The sequence below is a fragment of the Myodes glareolus genome, chromosome X (genome assembly GCF_982192425.1).
Source record: "Myodes glareolus chromosome X, mMyoGla1.1, whole genome shotgun sequence".
Classification (NCBI taxonomy): domain Eukaryota; kingdom Metazoa; phylum Chordata; class Mammalia; order Rodentia; family Cricetidae; genus Myodes; species Myodes glareolus.
The window spans coordinates 108725639-108746588 of NC_142053.1; the positions used below are offsets into that span (position 1 = coordinate 108725639).

Consider the following 20950-nt stretch of genomic DNA (forward strand, 5'->3'; position numbering starts at 1 on the left):
GAAAGAAAAAAACTGTTTGTAACATTAAGATTAGTGGCAGAACTGACAATGGAAGAGAACAGCTTAATATTAAATATAAGAGAGGTAAAAGTACATACCAGTTTAAAATATGAAAGTTATGATTTTGTAGTCTGAAATGAGATGTAATGAACAATTATTATATATAGAAAGAATGAACAGGAATTAGGCAAAGTGCATGCTTCTGATGGGCCCTATCAAAGGCATGTCATTATGCAAAACACCTGTAATCAGAGTTAACGAGAGGATTTCAGTGAACACTGAGGAGGGGGAGGGGAAGGCAGGACATACATAATGGGAGAGCTTGGTCACGTGACCTGGCTCTCCGCTGAGATAGCAATAAAGTTACCTGACCCCAGTGAACATGGCAGCAAACACGTGTTGTGGGGGAAAAGTTACAATTTTTGAGCTGTAAGAATTTTAAGCTTAATAAAGAGTGACCAAAAGGCATGATCTGCCCTGTTGCTGAGCTGCCATGCCGAACCATAAGCCGCAGAGGGGGGCAAAAGGCTGGAACCGAAAAAAACTGCACCATTTCACGGCTGGAATGGAAAGGCCGCAGGTATTTTAAAAGCCGGGGGCTGCCTGCCATGGGCAGTTGTTATCCAGACTCTTGAATCGTGAAAACCCGCACAAACAGACAATTTAAAGATGGATAAGTGTGGAGGATTTTAAGTAAGGCATATTTAGGCTGGAACAACTTGCTTTCCCAGGTCAAGACCGTGAAAACACGCGCAAAAACCATGGCATCTCAAGCCTACAGCGGGAACGGCTCCCCGTTTAGGTGAGATGCAGATGGATCGACCACCCAGGAAACGTGGGTGGGTGTCCCCAATCCATGTGTGGGGTTCTATAGGCCGAACCAGATCAGCCATTCCATCCCTGATAAATATGAGAAGGAAGACAAGAATGAAATAAGAGAGGAAGAGAACCGGGCCCCCAGGTGCGGGAATGTTGGGAGCTGGCCATTAGCCAAGCTGTCCCAGGCACAGGCTTAACAGAGGATGCAAGCCGTAATGAACGCCAGTGAAGGGATGGAGAAGTTCCCCCCCGAGCCTAAAAATAGTGGGAAAATGGGTCAATCCCGAGTTAAAAGACTCAGTTAAGCTGGCTGGAGTGGGGAAACTCACGATTAGAAGCCAGTGTTTGTAGGAATGACTCCAGGTAGATGGAACATGTGGGTCAGTGTTGAGAAAGTCCTCGGTCCCAATTCAATTCCAGAAATTGGAACTCAGAGTCCCGGACGAAACCTGAAGCTGGGACCCTGGCCGGGTGAATCTCTCGAGTCCACGGCACCAATATTGTTGTTTAAACACGGCACCAATTTTGTTCTTAAAAAATAATATGTTGGCGGTTGACCAAGGCAGGCTAGTCCAGGCAGAGGCTGCCGCCAGAATGGGTGCAGGCTCCACGTGGCGTGGCGAGTGGCAGAGCTGGCGGGTGGAGTTGGCGGATAAAAGGCGTACAGGACATAATAAATAGACACAAGGCTAAACATAAAGCTAAATATTTATTACTTAAAGAAGAGGGTGTAGGTACCCAGGTCTTTTTCCCTTTTCTTCCTTGGCATTTCGCAGGGCTGTTTGACCTCTGGCCCCTGGAGATTCTGCACTAGCACTGGCTTGAGGGTAGCTTAGAAAGAACAAGGCTGTTTTTGTTATGGTAATTTCACCTGTAAACAAGGTTGCAGCTGCGGGCCCTACACGCCTCCCATGCCTGCCTCCCCCATAGCTGACCCTGCCTGAGGCTCTGGGAATGTATCAATCTATTCTACTGCTCCTGATGGGAGGGGGCCATGCCCTTTTGAACCCTCTTGCCTCCTGGTATATATACCTGACCTGAGTTAATAAACAGCGGCTTTTTTACTCTCTGGCAAGCAAGCAGGTCTCTTGTGTCTTTGTCTACTTAAACCCTTAGGACAGTCATCCATTCTCGTGGCCCTGGTTCAGGAAAGCGTGCTCCTGGATTAGGCCTGGGTATCCACAGAAAAGTGCGGAAGCTAACAGAGGGAGACAGAGAGACATGGAAACAGACATAGAGAGAGACACAGACACGTGTGCACATGCTGAAAGACAGGGATAGAAGAGAGAGAGTTAAGATGGTGACCAGGAGGTCAGAAGTGGCTGGGAATGGGTATGGCTAGCCCTTAAAGGGACCAGAGCAAAGGAATAACACTTGTATTCCAGGCTTCCCTGACCTCATTATGTAGCTAAGGATGACCTTGAATGACTGCTTGGATTGTAGAATTTTGATACCATATTGGATTGTATGTGATGCTGGAGATCACATCCAGAGTTTTGTGTTTGCTAGGCAGGATCCCAGCTGGTTAAGCTACATCTCTAAAGCCTACAACCAAAAAGCTCTACCATTAGAGTGACTCCTAATTCATTTAGGAAAACAAACTTGAGGAACTGTATCCAGAAAAGGTCAAGTCAGAAAATGTTTAATAAAACATTTAATATGAGGAGAAAAGAAGGTCAGAGACTGCTTATTCTCATTGTTGTATGAATGTTTATTAAGCAAAAATAAATGTGACTTCCTATGGCATTGTTTTGGTAGTGTTAGATCCTAGTTTTATTAAAGAGAGAATGCATTTGTAATATGGTCTTAGCCTTTGGCCACTCTTTTTCTTACTGCCTTGTTCCATTACTTTCACCATGGTTGTCATTATCCAAAATAATCTTGTTCAGCTTTTTGTGGCTTCCTCCTTGTTACACTGTCAGATCTACCCTATATATCCTACATGACCTGTTGATGTCTCTCCATTTTGGTGAAACCACCAATATTCCTCTGGGCCATACATGCATGCTCTGCTCTTTACTGTACTCTCATGGTATATTGTCACCCCTTGGGCTACATACCAGGAATATTCTTTCTACATTCTTTTTCTCCTCTCACATATTATTTTTAAATCTGAATTTGTATGTCATGTCTTATTATTTTGCTATGTGTGTTTGTGTGTGGTAATTGTCATTGGAACCATCCCACATAGGCTCATGTACTTGAGCACTTGATACCCAGTTGGTGGCATTGTTTGGGAAGTTTAGGAGGTAGGGTCTTGTTGGAGGACATATGCCACTGGGGGTCAACTTTGAGAGCTTAAAAGACTCTCACAATTTCCAGAGTGTTCTCTCTGCCTAATACTACTTGTTCAAAATCAGAGATAACAGCATCCCATCCCCGCTACCATGCTTGCCACTGACTGTTATGCTGTCCCCACCATCGTGGATTCTAACTTTCTGGGAAAATATAAACAAAGTTTTAACCTTTTTCCATATGTTGCCTTAGTGTGATGGCTATTCTTGGTTGTCAACTTGACCACATCTGGAATTAGCTAAAATCAAAAGGGAGGGCACACATATAAGGGGATTTTACTTAATTAGAAGTGGGAAGATCCACTTCTAATCCAGGTTTTTGAGCCAAGAAAACTCACCTTTAATACAGATCTTTTGACCTTGGAAAACCTACATCTAATGGGGGTTATGCCTTCTTCCAGAACCTATATAAGGACATGGAGGAAAGAAGGTTTTACTCTTAGCCTGCTTGCTCTTACTTTACTAGAAAGTTCATACCTTCAACTAGCATTAGTGCCTACTTTTTGGGATCACAGTGAGTACTGAAGACGAGATGAGACATCTACCCTTTTTGATTGAACTACTGGATTCCTGAACTTTCCATTCATGAGTAGCCATTGTTGAATTAGGTGGACCATAGCCTGTAAGTTATTCTAATAAATCAACATTTATTATGATAATATATTTATTATGTATGTGATTTACATAAAGTTGACTTATTAGATATATATATAGATAGATAGATATCTCATATGATATATATAGAGAGAGAGAGAAAGAGAGAGAGAGAGAGAAAGAGAGAGAGATTATATAAATTCTGTTCCTCTAGAGCACCCTGACTATTGTGGATATTGGTATCAGAAGTGATTCTAGAGGAACAGAAATATAAAGATAACTCTTTTCAAGTATCTGGAATTGGCTTTCCTATGCCTGTAGTTAGCAAAGCCTCTCCAGTTACTAAAACCTCTCATGGAGCTCAGAGAGTACTGACAGCCTATGGTGTGAATTACTTTAATAACACAAGAAGATAAATTCATTTGATTATCCCAATTCACCAATTGTGAGCAGCAACAGATTTGTTAACTCGGTATATAAAACTTTTGACAATTTGTGGAACAATCAAGAAAAATATGATGTTTGTCAGTTGCTCTCTGGATAAATTGACAAAGGAAAGGGAGAATGAGCTTCATGATAAAATTAACCAAATTCTAGCATCTCAGTTTATGGTGAAGGATAACAATGAATTCAGTGATAAAAACTGGTCAGCTCCAGATACACATAAGCAGTCTAAAGCACAGCCCAGTCTGTCCCGGATAAAGAGCAACCACCTAAGTCACAGGCCCCACCTGCACCATTTGGAGGAAAAGAGACCCCTGAAATGTAGACCCCACCTTCACCCATTGAAAGAAGAGATGGGTAGACATAATGTAAGAATACATCCAACAACATAAAGGGCAATATGGAACCACCATAAAATAGTGGGTCTACATCAGCAAGACCTGAACATCCTATACAGAAGAAGTAGAGGAAAATGACCTTAAAAATAAATTTATGAAGATGATAGAGGCACTTAAAAAGAAAATGGAAAATTCCATTAAAGAAGTGGAGGAAAAGACAAAGAATTTGAAAAAAAATCAACAAACGTCTTAAAGAAAGCTAAGGGAAAAAAACAATTAAACAAGTGAAGGAAATGGTTCAAGACTTGAAACTGAAATAGAGGCAATAAAGAAAACACAAAATCTGGGTAAATGATCAGGATATAGATGCAAGCATAACCAACAGAAGATAAGAGATGGAGGAGAGAATCTTAGGCACTGAAAATACAACAGAGGAAATAGATTCATCAGCCAAAGAAAATGTTAAATCCAACTAATTCTTAACACAAAATATATGGGACACCATGGAAAGACCAAAGCTAAGAATAGTAGGGATAGAAGAAGAAGTCCAGCTCAAAGGCACAGAAAATATATTTATCAAAATCATAGAAGAAAACTTTCCCAACCTAAAGAAGGACATGCCTATAAAAGTACAAGAAGCTTACAGATCACCAAACAGACTGGACCAAAAAAGTCCTGTTGCCATATAACAATCAAAACAATAAATATTCAGAATAAAGAAATAATATCAAGGGCTGCAAAGGAAAAAGGTCAAGTAACATTTGACTTACACATATACAATTGGATGTTATTCATTTGTCATTCGATCTACATATAGTTATTGTTACTATTCATTTGCTAAGCATTAAGTATCTCTAAATTATTGGATAACAACCATTTATTTGTCATCCAATCTCTATACTTTCAGATATCATTTGTTAGCATTTAACCTACATCACTTTTTTAAAGATTTATCTTATTTATTGTTTTTATGGAACTGTATATTTTCTCCATTCCCCTTCCTTTCTTCCCTCTCCTCTTCTACACTTTCCCATGATCCCCCCTCTCCCAATTTACTCAGGAGATCTTGTATTTTTCTACTTTCTACTTCACATGTAGATTAGATCCCTATATGTCTCTCTTAGGGTCCTCATTGTTGTCTAGGTTCTCTGGGACTGTGAGTTGTAGGCTGATTTTTCTTTCCTTTATGTTTAAAAGTCACTTATGAGTGAGTACATATTATACTTGACTTTCTGGGTCTGGGTTACCTCACTCAAAATGATGTTTTTCTAGATCCATCTATTTGCCCACAAATTTCAAGATGTCATTTTTTCCCACTATGTAGTACACCATTGTGTGAATGTACCACATTTTCTTTATCCATTCTTCAGTTGAGGGGCATTTAGGTTGTTTCCAGATTCTGACTATGACAAATAACGCTGTTATGAACATGTTGATCACATGTCCTTGTGTCATTAGATGCTGATAAAACCCTTGCCAAAATCCAACACCCCTTCATAGTAAAAAGTCTTACAGAGATCAGGGATACAAGGAACATACCTAAAAATAGTAAAGGCAATATACAGCAAGTCAACAGCCAACATCAAATTAAATAGAGAGAAACTCAAAGTGCTTCCACTAAAATCTGAAACAAGACAAGACTGTTCACTCTTTCCGTATCTATTCAATATAGTACTCGAAATTCTAGCTAGAGCAAATAAGACAACAAAAGGAGATCAAAGGGATACAAATTGGAAAGTAAGAAGTCAAACTTTCTCTATTTGTAGATTATATCAGAGTTTACCTAAGTGACCTGAAAAATTCTACCAGAAAACACCTACATCTGATAAACACCTTCAGTAAAGTGGCAGGATACAAGATTGACTCAAAAAAAAGTAGGCCTCCTAGATACACATGATAAATGGGATGAGAAAGAAATCAGAGAAACATTACCCTTCACAATAGCCACAAATGATATAAAATATATTGGATAACCCTAACTAAACAAGTGAAAGACCTGTATGACAAAAACTTTAAGTCTTTGAAGAAAGAAATTGAAGAAGATATCAGAAAATTGAAAGATCTCCCATGTTCTTGGATAGGTAGAATCAACATAGTAAAAATGGCAATCTTACCAAAAGCAATCTACAGACTAAATGCAATCCCCATCAAAATCCCACCACAATTCTTCACAGACCTTGAAAGAACAATACTCAACTTCATATGGAAAAACAATAAACCCTGAATAGCCAAAATAATCTTGTACAATAAAGGAACTTCCAGAACCATCACCATCCCTAATGTCAAGCTCTACTATAGAGGTACAGTAATAAAAACAACTTGGTATTGACACAAAAACAAACAGGTAGACCAATGGAATCAAATCAAAGACTCTGATATTATTCCACATACTTTTGAACATCTGATTGTTGGCAAAGATGCTAAAATTATACAATGAAAAAAAAGCGTCTTCAACAAATGGTGCTAGCATAACTGGATGCAAACATGTAGAAGAATGTAAATAGATCCATATCTGTCACCATGCACAAAACCAAGTCCAAGAGGATCAAAGATCTCAATATAAATCCAACCACACTGAACCTCGTAGAAGAGAAAGTGGGAAGTAGCCTTGAACACATCAGTACAGGAGACCACTTGCTGAATATAATGCAGTAGCACAGATGCTGAGAGAAGCAACTAGTAAATGGGAACTCCTGAAACTGAGAATCTTCTGTAAGGCTAAGGACACAGTCAATAAGACAAAATGGCAACCTACAGAATGGAAAAAGATCTTCACTAAGCTCACATCTGACAGAGGGTTGATCTCCAAAATATGCAAAGAACTCAAGAAACTAGACATCAAAATGCCAAATAATACAGTTTAAAAATGGCGTGCAGATCTAAACAGAGAACTCCCAACAGAAGAATCTCAAATGGACAAAAGGCACTTAAGGAATTTCTCAACATCCTTAGCCATCGGGGAAATGCAAATAAAAACAATTCTGAGATACTACCTATACCTGTCAGAATGACTAAGATCAAAAACACCAATGACAGCTTATGCTGAAGAGGATGTGGAGTAAGGGGAACACTCCTCCAATGCTGGTGATAGTGCAAACTTGTATAGTCACTTTGGAAATCAGTATGGCAGTTTCTGAGAAAATTGGAAATAAATCTATCTTAAGACCCAGGGATACAAGTCTTGGGTATATTCCCAAGGGTTCTCAATCATACCACAAGGATGTTTGCTCAACTATGCTCATAGCAGCGTCATTCGTAATAGCCAGAACTTGAAAACAAACTAGATGCCCCTCAGTTGAAGAATGGATAAAGAAAATGTGCTACATTTACACAATGCAGTACTACTCAGTGGTTAAAAACAATGACGTCTTGAAATTTGCAGGCAAATGGATGGAACTAGGGAAAACAATTCTGAGTAAAGTAACCCAGACCCAGAAAGACAAACATGGTATGTACTCACTCATAAGTGAATATTAGACATAAAGCAAAGGATAACCTTCCCACAACCCCAGGGAAGCCAGGAAACAAGGAGGACCCTAGGAGAGACATACATGGATCCCCCTGGTAAGGGGAGATAAACAAGATCTCCTGAGTAAACTGGAGTTGTGAAGGGAGGGGGGATGTTGAAAAGGGAGTGCAGAGAGGAGAAGGGGATGGGGGAGGAGAACATGAAGAATGGGGAAGGTGAGGTTGGGGGAAGAATAGAGAGGGCGAGCGAGGAAAGAGATATCTTGGTAGAGCCATTAATGGGGTAAGTGAGAAACCTGGAACTAAGGAAATCCTTAGGAATTCACAAGAATGACACCAGCTAAGAATCTAAACAATAGTGTCTTTCCCCTAGAAGCAGTTGATGACTACCTTAATTGTCATCATTGAACCTTCATCCAATAACTGATCCAGATGCAGAGATCCACAGCTAAGCACTGGGCTGAGTTCCTGCAGTCCAGTCATAGAGAGGGGGGAGCAACAATATGAGCAAAGGGATCAAGACCATAATGGGGAAACCCATAAAACAGCTGACCTGAGCTAGTGGGAGCTCAATGACCCCAGACTGACAGCTGGGGAACCTACATAGGACTGAACTAGGCCCTCTGAATGTGGGTGACAGTTGTGTAGCTTGGACAGTTTGTGGGGCCACTGGCCGTGGAGCCAGTATTTAACCCTAGTGCATGAACTGGCTTTTTAGAGCCCATTCCCCATGGAGGGATACCGTGCTCAGCCTAGATACAGGAGGAGGGCCTTTGTCCTGCCTCAGGTGATGAGACAGACTTTCTTAAATCCTCATGGAAGAAGCCTCACACTCTCTGAAGACTGCATAGGAGGGGGGAGGGGAAGGAGGAGGAGGGGACAAAAAGCAAACTGAAATTGGTATGTAAAATAAAAAAAGATGGCTTTTAAAACAGAAAATAAATTTAAAAAAGAATGGGTTTCTGTGTATTTATTTGGGAACTGGGTGATGGTCCCCCAAAGAGGAAAAGAAACAAAATACAAATACAGGAAGGTGCATTAGATATACCCTTCATTAATCCTAGAAGAAATAAAATGGTAAGAGGGACACCAGCACATCTCCAGAGATTTATTGTTGCTCCTTTCTTTGTGCCAGATCTTAGGGTTGCAGATGATGCTGCTTAGTAGGGTGAGGTAAATGTAAAGGGTTTAATTGGACCCTGAGGTAGCAGGGCCAAGATGGCAGCACTGAGTTACCAAAGGCAAAATAAGCGTAGTTATTAGAGGCAGCACAGATGAAGCGATGTCCATAATGGCCTGGCCTGTATTGGCCAGCACATGTGAGGTAAATTTTATGGTAGCATAACTTATGTGAACCTTTGGCTAATCAAAGTAATTATAGTATTTCCAGGCATAAAAGTGGTAAGAAGCCTACTGAATTTTTGTTTGACCTCTATTATAAGCAGAAAACTTGTCAAACAAATGAAAGAAAGGCTACATTTAGTCATGGCAAAAAGGTATCTCAGTTCATGAATCAATTTCCATACCTTTAGCCAGTTTACAAACCCAACCCCTCGAAAGGACAACGAAGTTTCCCTGAGGAAGGACCTTGATAAAACACCCAAACATTTTTCTATTAGCCTTTCTCCAGGCCTTCCCCCAAGAGAGACTTACAACTTTTTACAAGAGTAACTGTACCCTGGGGGAAAAGAAATCTTCTCTTGGATATTGGTTCCGAATTGACACTGATTGAGGAGATTTCAAGAAACACTGCGGCCCTCCAGTTAAGGTAAAGGTTTATGGAACCCATAATTAATGGAGTCTTAGCTAATATCTGACTCACAGTGGGCCCAGTGGGTCCCAGAACTTATCCTGTGGTTATTTCTCCAGTCCTAGATTGTAAAATTGGGATAGATATACTTAGAAGTTGGCAGAACTCTCACACTGGTTCCCTGACCTGTGAAGTGAGAGCTATTATGGCTGGAAAGGCTAAATTGAAGCCTTTAGAGTTGTCGCAGCCAAAGAAAATAGTGAGCCCCAAACATATCACATCCCCAGAGGAACTGCAGAAATTAGTAACTTCGTACTTGGGGGATGCAGGGGTGGTGGTTTCTCATTTTAACTCTCCTATCTGATCAGTGCAGATGACAGATGGACCATGGAGAGTGACAGGTGACTATCAGTCAGGTAGTGACTCCAGTTGCAGCTGCTGTGACAGATGCAGTGTCCTTACATGAGCAGAGTTAACACATCTCCTCGTACATGGTGCGCAGCTATCGATCTAACAAATGCCTTTTTCTCAGTACCTGTCCATAAGAGCCATCAGAAGCAATTTGCTTACTGTTGGCAAAGCCATAAGGATGCCTTCACAGTTTGACTTTAAAAGGGGTACATTAACTCTCCAGGCCTGTGCCATAACTTAGAAGGATCTGAATCCTCTGTGCCTGTGCCATAACTTAGAAGGATCTGAATCCTCTGTCTCTTCCACAAAATATCACATTGGCCCACTATATTGATGACATTATTCTGATTGGATCAAGTGAGGAGGAGGTAGCAATCACTTTCAATTCATTAGTAACACATATATGCCTGTCAGAGGATGGGAAATAAATCCAACCACAATTCAAAGGCCTCAGTGAAATTCTTAGGAGCCCAGTGGTGTGGGGCATGGAGAGATATTCTTTCTAAGGTGGATAAATTATCTTACCTGGTCCCTCCCACCACCAAGAAAGAAGTACACTGTTTAATGGACCTTTAGATTTTAGAGACAGCACATTCCTCGCTTGGGTGTACAAGTGACTTGGAAAGCTCCTAGCTTTGTGTGGGGCCTGTGACAGAAGAAAACTTTTCAACAGGTCCAGATGGCTGTGCAGCCTGCTACATCGCTTGGAAAATATGATCCAGCAGACCCGATGGTACTTGAGGTGTCAGTGGCAATAGGGATGCTGCTTGGAGCCCTTGGCAGGCCCCTAGGACCTTCGGGATTTTGGAAGGAGACTCTACCACCATCTGCAGACAACTATTCTCCCTTTGAAAGACATTTCTTAGCTTACTATTGAGCCTTAATGGAAACTGAGCATCTGACAATGGGCCACCAAGTTGCTGTGTGACTTGAGCTGCCCTGTTTTGGATTCTCTGGCAGAAAGAGCAGGGGCAGAACTGAAACCACTGGACTCTCCCTGGGGCTGAGCAGGATGATGAGTGTTGAATGACCAAGACACCCTCCCTCCCTTGGCCACTGGAGAGAAACACACCTACTGAGTCTATCAAAGCAGGATCTCGGTTAATGGTATCAAGCAGAGACTTACATAGGGTTGAGATGGGGATGGAGAAGCTTGGGATGAGTTAACGCAGAGTAAGGAACAAGGGCCAGTAATATTCTGCCACGCTAGAGGTGGCTGGGCAGAGGTGGGTCTAAGTCAGGTAGCCAGAGACAGGTCTCCAAACTCTAGCTAGGCTCAGGAAGTTACACTAGGCCTCATGCTAACTTAAATAGGGCTCAGGAAATTACACTGGGCCTCACGCCCAGGTCTCATGAGGCCCAGCAGCCCTGAACTGGGTATTTGTTACCTGACTCACCAAGTCATAAAGTAGGATTGAACAGCAGCAATATATTATCAAATGGAAGTGGTATATATGTGATTGGGCCCAAGCAGGTCCTGAAGGCATAGCAAGTTACATGAAGAAGTTGCCCAAATGCTTATGGGTTTCTACTCCCATTACAATGATATCTGCTGCCAACTGTACACTTACAGTCTCGCGGGATGTGCTCTACAATTGGTTGACTGAGGAAGAGAAGAGCAGGGTTTGGTTTTACTGATGGTTCTGTACTTTAGAAAGGCATCACCCAGCAGCAGACAACTGTAGCATTATAACCCTCTTCTGGGGCAAGCCTGAAAGACACCAAAGAAGGGAAATTTTCACAGTAGGCAGAACTTCAGAGAGTACTCATGGTCATATATTTTGTTTGGAAAGAAAAGTGGCCATATGTGTGATTGTTCACTGATTCTTGGGCTATAGCCAATCGATTGGCTGGATTGTCAGGGACTTGGAAAGAGTATGATTGGAAAATTGGTGAGAAAGACATCTGGGGAAGAAGTATGTGGATAGGTCTCTCCAAATGCATATGCAAGGTATAAAAGGTATACAAAGGTATAAAAATACTGTGTCCCATTTAAATTCTCATCAAAATGTGACTTTGGCTGAGGAGGAGTTCAATAATCAAGTAGATAAGATGACCCATTCTGTGGACAGTCAGCCTCATTCCCAACCATTCCTGCCACTGTCCAATAGGCCTATGAAAAAAGTGAGCATGGTGGCAGAGATAGGGGTTATGCAGGGGCTCATACATGGACTTCCACTCACCATGACTGGTTTAGCTACAGCTTCTGCTGAATGCCAGATCTACCAACACTGAGCCCCAGATATGGCACCATTCCCCAGGGTGAACAGACAGCAACTTGATCGCAGGTTGATTACATTGGACTACATCTTCCATGGAAAGGACAATGCTTTGCCATTATTTGAGTAGATACTTATTCTGGATATGGATTCAGCTTTCCTGCACATAATGCTTCTGTCAAAACCACCATCCATGGACTTACAGGATTCCTGACTCACTGACATGGTATTCCACATAATATTGCTTCTGACCAAGAAACTCACTTCATAGTCAAAGTAGTACCACAGTGGGCCCAGGATCATGGAATCCACTAGTCGTAATATGTTTCCCACCATCCTGAAACCACTGCCCTGATTAAAAAAAAAAAGATGGCCTTTTGGGAGACACAGTTTCAGTGCCAATTAGGTGGCAGCAGCCTAGAGGGTTGGGACAGGGTTCTGCAGAAGACGGTATATGCTTTGAAACAGTGTCCAATATATGGTGCAGTTTCTCCCATAGCCAAGATCCATGGGTTTAGGCATCAGAAACTGGAAAAGAGAGTAAAATAACTCCACTCGCTATCACCTCTAGTGATGCACTAGAAATTTTTTGCTTTCTGTACCCACCACCTTAATGTCTGCTGACCTAAACATTTTGGTTCCAGGGAAAGGAGCATTCCTGCCAGGAACCACAACGAACATTCCACTGAATTGGAAGTTCAGACTTCCCCAGGCCACTTTGAGCTGCTGATATGCTTAAGCCAACAGGCTAAGAAAAGAATAACAATGTTAGAAGAGGGTGGTTGATCTAAATTATCATAGGGAAACTGGATTGCTTCACCACAATGCAGGTAAGAATGTTTATGGCTGGAGTGCAGGGGATCCTTTAGGGCATCTCTTAGTGCTGCCATATCTTGTCATTAAAGTCAATGGAAAACTACAACAACCTAATCCAGGCAGGATGACAAAGGGTACAGATCCATCAGGAATGATGGCATGGATCGTTCCTCCAGGAAAAGAACCAAGAGCTGTTGAGGTGCTTGCTGAGGGTGGAGGAAATGCAGAATAAGTAGTAGAAGAAAGTAGTTATCAATACCATCTAAGGTCAACTGACCAGTTGCAGAAACAAGAGTTATAATCAGTTGAAATCAGTATGTCTGTTGTATTTTGTTAAGACTGCATTTGTACAGATATTTGTGTTTTCTTCACTCAATTTTCTTTATCATGTGATGCAACATCAATTAAGAGATTATCAAAACTTATATTTAAGTTTGGTATACTAAGATAATGTACCTCAAGGGACTTTGCCACCTAACCTAAATTTATAATGTATTTGTGGTTGTATAAAGGATAGTTATATTATGTTAGGCCTAGTCATGTCCTGGCTAAATATATTATGTGTTTGTGATTGTACATTGGATAGTTATATCATGTTTGGGCATTATTATGACCTGTTCATTATTTTCATTTGGAAATTAACCATGACATAAGGAGATATGATTTGTGTCAAGTTGACAAGGGGGGGGGATTTGTGATGGCTCTTCTTGGTTGTCAACTTGACTACAAGTTGAATTAACTGAAACCAGAAAATGAAGAGCACACCAATGAGTAATTTTTATTCAATTCAAATTGGGAAGACTGACCACTAATCTGTATCTTTGATGTAGGGGAGACACAATTTAATCCAGATCTTTTGAGCTGAAAATCCCACCTCTAATCTGGGTTACGTGTTCTGCTGGAAGCCTATATAAGGACATGAAAGAAGGGAGCTTTTGATCTTTGCCTGTCTGCTATCACCTCATTAGCAAGTTCATTCATTCACTGGCATTACAGCTTACTTCTCCATAATTCTATCATACACTGAAGACCAACTGAGCACCTAGCCTCATGGACTGAACAGCTGCTGGATTCTTGGACCTTCTGTTCATAGGCAACCAAGGTTGGTTTAGCTGGACCACGGCCTGTAACTCATTACAAATTATAAATCGCCTTTTTATATATAGAGAGATTTATTCTATAAGTTCTGCTATTCTAGTATAGCATGAGGGCCTGCTTTCTGGGGTTTCTGTCCTGCCCAGTTCCCACAGCCCATAAATCCCAAAGAAAATCACACAGAAATCTCCATAAGTTACAAACTCATTGGCCCATTAGCTCAGGCTTCTTGTTAACTCTGATATCTTACATTAGCCCATTATTCTTATCTGTGTTAGCCACATGGCTCAGTACCTTTTTCGGTGGTGCAGGTCACATCTTCCTTCTTCGGTGTCTGGGCAGAACTGGGGAAAGTGCTTCCTTCTTCCCAGAATACTCCTGTTCTCATTGCCCTGCCTCTACTTCCTGTCTGGTTGTCCCACCTTTACTTCCTGCCTGGCTACTAGACAATCAGCATTTATTTAAAACATAATTGACAGAATGCAGAATTGCCCCACACCACTCTAGAGAGCCCTGATTAATACAACCAGTCATGGTGTTTTATCACAGCAATGGAAAAGTAACATATATACATGCATATTATGTTAACATATATATTAAACATAGCATACTTTTGCAAGTTAAATGTGATATTTTTACATTATAGACCTTATAAAGATATTGACTGATTAATAGATTCATTAGCTAACTAATATAGAAAATACAGTACTAAGGAACTGAGGAGGAAGTTCCCTCTGATGTTAACAATGTTAAAAGAGCAAGTGTATAAAATACTGTTTGTCAATTGTAACAGCCATTACCATCCTGATCACAGATGCTATGAAGACCAGCAACAGACCCTTAGCAGCTCCAATCTGTTGACAGTCCCTCAGAGGAGGAAGGGACAAGGAGGGTCATGAGACTATAGCCTCTCCCTCCTGTGTCCTTCTACTAACTGGATTTAATTCTGACCCAGCAACAGGTAGTTTCCAGAGTTACTAAAGAGAGTGGACAGTTTGTGGAAGGTTAAATAAAGGGGAAACTCTATTTACTAATCACATTCCTATAAGTAACCTCTAACCCTGGGGTTCTCAACGACCCTTTCACAGGGATCAAATATTAGATTACGTTACAATTCATAACTAGAAAAATTACAGTTATGTTGTAGCAACAAAAATAATTTTATAGTTTAGGGGTCACCACAACATAAGGAACTGTACTAAAAGGACACAGCATTAGGAAGATTGAGAACCAGTGTTCTAATTTCCTATTCTGTAAATAAGTCTAATAAACTTACCAGTTCACCATTGGACTAGGACGCAATCATTGCTCTGACCTGCTGTGGGTGCTCTATCTGCTGTGAGTAGATGCTTTCCCTATCTGCCCAGGAACAATATCGAATACTCTGACTCAGCAATGCTGTCCCACCATAATTAGCAATTAAAACCCAACACAAAGTGCAACGGTCATCCTCATCTACAGGGAAGAAATTTTGTTCACAGGAAACAAGAAAGAATTGTCTGGCAAATGGTGATATCCTGTGTTCTAGGGACAGGGCAGAAACCTATTTTCAAAGAACACACAGAAAAACACTTCTCAAAAGACAACTCCCAGGTCACAAGTGAAATAGTAGCATTAGCAATTCCACATAAAAGGTACGTCTGGGGGTAAAAGAAAAAGCTCAGTTGTTAAGGGAGTTTGCTGCGCTTTCAGAGAACTGGAGTTTGGGTCCCAGCACCCACACCAGGTGGATCACAATCCCTTGCAACTGCAGCTCCAGGCGATCTGATTCCTCCAGGGGATCGGTTGCCTTCTTCTGGCTTCCATAGTCACCCACTTGTATATGCATGCTCACATACATACAGAAAAAAAAACCCCACACCTGATTTTTAAGTAAGATTAGTTTAGAGACTAGGAGCTAGTGTATAAAAGGCATCCAGACCGTCTTTGAGCCTTGACTCTTTCCTGTGTGTGTTACATAGGAAGTGAGCCACGTTCAGCTGGGTGTAATAGGTTCACCCGTGATCCTCTCCCCGACTGTCTCATCCGGAAATGCAGGTAATTACAGATTCTACTCTCAAACCCCAATTTTAGCTTGGAAAAAAAAATCAATGATTGTCGCCTAACAAATATTTTAACTGGTTATTCTTCCTGGCACCTTATTCAACGTAAGTTGTTCCTCACATTTTGTCCTTTCTTGCATAGTGGGATATAATTTCTCAGTGTGCAGATGGGATAAAGGCAATGATTTCTAACAGATGTGTATAAAAGAGCACTCTGCTTACTTCTTGGCTCGCTTTTCAAAGGTAATGTTTGCACCACAACCTTGCTGGAGCCTATGGGTGCATACAAAACTGCTCCCTTCCTTTCAAATCAAGGACAAATTGGACTTCTTTGAAGAGGATTCCAGGCTCTTGTTTGCCAATCAATGGTGAAAGTAAAAAATTAACTCCTTTTCTATTTTTTGAACTTCATTCTGATGCCTAAATTGCCAGGTTGCTCTGGCCTATGAAAACATATTGTACTTGTTTCAAAAACATTCACACAAATCCTGTCTAGCAGTCAATAAATCTTTAAAAAGTGAATTTTCTATGACAAAAATAGATTTTTAGTTATTTTACTATTAAATATACAATTGTAAAATCAGATCAACAACATAGTTTAACTTTTAATAAACTTTAATAAAAAATAAAATTTTATTTAAAATATTAAGAAGCTAATTCCCTGTGCACATATTTTCACTGTTACATAGCTTGATACAAACTAAGTTTTGTATTTATTTCTATAACTATTCAAGATCCTATAAAAGTGTCTTTGCCTCATTGCAAGTGAAAATACTTCAACCCAAAAGTTGTGTGGTCTTTATTGATATTTAGAAATCTATTTAGCTGCATTGTCATATTAAAAAATCAGATGATACAGAAGATGGTGTTGAAAGGCCCATTCAAAAGCTATGCCTACCCATCCCCTAGATTCCAATGTGAAAAGATGTTCAGGGTGTATCAATTAGTGGGTCACTAAAAAGTATACATAGAATATTATCTTTTTCTTGGGAAAAGATGGAAATCAACCAATTTGCATCTTTTTTATTATAATGTCTTTTTATTATTGAGAATTTCATACATACACACAATGAGATATGATCACAGTCATCCATAGCCTTCCAACAAGTCCCATTCCCAACTTCATGTCTTTTGTACACAACCCACTAGGTCCCTGGTGCCTGCATGTGCATGTCTGTGGTGCTATCCACTGGAACATGGGGAAACTAGTAGTGAGAATAACCTCAAATGGGAATGGTCCCCCCCCCCCCGCAGCCATAGTTCCTGATGAAGAGGTACTCAATACATTATAGGTCAAAGTGCTAGAATACAAGATTGGGTGCTCTGCCCTAAATGAGATAATCTTTATTAACACTCTCCACCCTCCCCAACTTTCAGGGAACATCTTGGAGGAGGAGACAAAAAAAATGTAGAGGCCAGAGGTGGAGAGGAGTGCTGTGAGATGCTGTCATCTGTACATCACATGGCTATTGCAGTCATGCACTCACCATCTGCGTATTTTAATTGGAGAGTTAAGGACCTTTACATTTAGAGTTACTGTTGAGAAGTATGTGCTTATTCTTGTTATTTTGTCAATGAATCTCGTCTAAGTCTTCAGTTGAATTTTGTATTTCCTTCATCTCTTTATTTGAATCCTCTCCGGCATCATTTTTAAAACTAGACTTCTCAATTGTTTGCTATTTTACCCATCTCAATACCAACGGTTTCAATGTTTAAACATTTATCAACTTTTAGAAGAGTTATATTGCCTTGAAGTTTTGCACGTCTTGCGTTTCTACATCTATTTGATCTAGACATCTATTTGAATATCATTTTCAGCTTTCTATGGGAGTCTTTCTAGCCTCAATCTGCACTTTCACTCAAAGGACAGAAAACAGATTGCAGCAATTGCAACACTTAAAAACAAGTCGGGTTTTTAAGTGCAATATGAAACCATTGGAAAGAATAACTCTATCCCCATATTGGTAGAAAAGAAAGGCACTAGAATACTGGCTGGTAGCACAAACTGGGAGTTTCAAACTTAGTGAAGGTTGACTCTCCACTGTGCAGGGAAGCTGAGCAGTGTCTTGCTCGGCCATCATCAGAGAATCTTCCTGTTGCACTAGATGGAAGCAAATGCTGAGACCCACAGCCAGACAATGTGCAGGGAGTGTGAGACCTTGGAATATCCAGTCCTAGATGGGATGTCTTCAACAAATCCCTCCACTCAGGCCTCAGGAAACTCTGTGGAAGAAGAAGCAGATTATAAAAGCCTGGAGGGGGGGCGGGATGAAAGATACCAGGAAAACAATGCCTTCAAGATGCCACAGAACTGATGCACAAATGAACTCTCAGAGATGGGAGCAGCAGGTCTAACCCGGATGGGGACCCAGATCCAGGGTGGGAGGTTGTGGAGGTAGACATATGCCCCATCCCTAACCAAGAAACTATCTCCAATTTGCAAGTGCTCCCAAAGGAAAATTTAGTTTTCTCCAACAGAGTCTCACTGGGGAAACAAACCACACTTAAGGGCAGGCCCCATGCCCAGAAATAAATGACCAACTCTAAACAAACTCAATGGTATTTTTGAAGATTTTTTTGTCTCATAATTCTTTGTCTGGGCCGTTTTTTTTTTTTTTTACCTTACTGCTCTTTTTGTTTATATTTTATGCTTTCTGGTTTCTGTGTGTGTGCATGTGTCTCTGTGTGTATCTGTGTCCCGTGCTTTTTTGTTTTCTATTTGTTTTGTTCTATTTTGGTTTGGGTTTTGTTATGTTTTGTTCTTTGCCTGTTCTTTTTTTTTCTAAAGAGGGAGAGAAAGAAGACATAGAGTTGGATGGATGGGGAGGTGGGGAGGATTTGAGAGGAAATGGGGGAACTGTGCTCAGAATGTAATGTATGGAAAAAAAAACTTTTTTCAATCTTAAAAAACTGCTGAAGGTTAAAGTGTGAATAAAAGAAAGAGTGAAAAAGGGGGAAACATAAAAAGAAACATGGGAAATAGGGGAAAATATATGGGAGGAAGGTATGAGGAATGATAATGAAGGAAAACAAAACAATTCGAAAAAGCAGTCAAGCATCATTCCTTGCTGAGGACGGGAATGCTTTGTTTCCCCACCCCCACCTTCAAACTTGTCCTTTGCAGCTTATTTGGAAAGAGAGCAGAGGGTACAGAGGGTTTTTTTCCCACTCCCTTGGTGAAGTCCAAACTGGCCAGACCAGAAAGGGCTGTTTGGAGGCTGGGCCTCACCCTGCCTTTTACTCTGCAATGAGATAGCAACCATGGCTGCTGTGGGGTTGAATTCCTGCTAATATTCTTCATATGCTGGCCTAGCAATATAGTGAGTATAGGGCCTCATATATATAGTGAGTATATTGTCAAATCGGACCCGTCAGCTGAAACCATGAACTGACAACTTGGATACGCCTCCCACCAGAGATGCTTTGCTGATCCCATGCGGGTAGAGGAAATATTCAGCAGCAGTTGCGTTTCCAGTAAATGTCTGGGGATCTGTCTGTAGATCTCAGGAAGTACATAGTCCATCCAAAAACAATCTGCACTTGATGGAGAGGGTGTAAACCCTAAGGGATTCTGCTTATCCAGGTGATGCTAGGTGCTGTCCTTGCTTATGCCCCTACCACAGACACTCCCATCCACACAGAATTGTTCTCACCCTTTCTCCCAGGAGTTGAACCATGGTTCTCAAATGTAAGTACTCTCCACTTCCTTCTGGAGGATGATATTCCCTTCCCACCCTGTAGACCAAAGTCAATAGGTCGGCATCCTAGTGACAAGCAGTTTTCAGGGCCCACCATAAATCTTAGGTTGATTTCTTGCTATATAAATCAAAGATCTCTCTCTTTTTTTTTTTTTAGGTAAACACACCACTGTGTAACTGAGAAACCTAAGACACATTGCATTTCTCTTCTGCTTAAAGCCATGTGGAGTGGGATTGTCTCCCTTCTTTATGATTTTGCACAGTACACTGTTAGATTCCTTTGTTTGTTTAACAAATCTGAAGTTCAATAGTTTTCGATTTCACCTGATGTTATCTCTGTTTACAGCTGCACCCCTGTGCCTTTCAACACAGCCCAGCTCATCCTGCAGCCATGCAGCTGATGTTTTGCTTCAGAGCCAGGGATGCCACACGCAGGGATTTGCTGGTTCTCTCTAATCCACTACCTTCCTCCATGAACTCAAAGATGATTTCTTTAAAAAGATTTCTTTCCCACATAGAGGTGATAAGATGGTCGTGGAAGGAAATTAGCCTAAATAGGGAAATTATTCAACAAGACTTCTTAAACACCGAGTAGACACAAAGTACGATGTGAACATGTTCTCTGGGGGAACAATAGAGAAGGTGACCCTAGCTATTTCTGGACTTTCTATTCAGTAATAATTCTTAGTGACTGGTCTTTCATTCTGTCATCGTTCTTAGCTTTTCCAAGTTTCTTGGTGCTCACTGAGAGGGATTTTGTTTTGTTTTATTTAATGCTGGACTACTTACCAGTTCCCTTTCTTTGTCTCCATGGCTATTGTTTTGTCTTGTGGCTTTCTCATCATCAGTCCATAGAGATCCTCCTTAAGGCTTCACAGAGCTGTAGCTCTGTTTCTCTTCCTCGTTGGTGCTACAGAACTGTCTCTCAAACGCCCAGGCCAATTTGTGTCAACTGCTTGTTT

The 20950-nt window shown here is 40.9% G+C and overlaps 1 pseudogene; it reads left to right on the forward strand.

Moving 5' to 3' along the window:
• Positions 1-20389, forward strand: part of LOC146889043 (small ribosomal subunit protein eS6-like) — a 61106-nt pseudogene extending 40717 nt beyond the window's left edge.
• Positions 20390-20950: the final 561 nt, after the last annotated feature.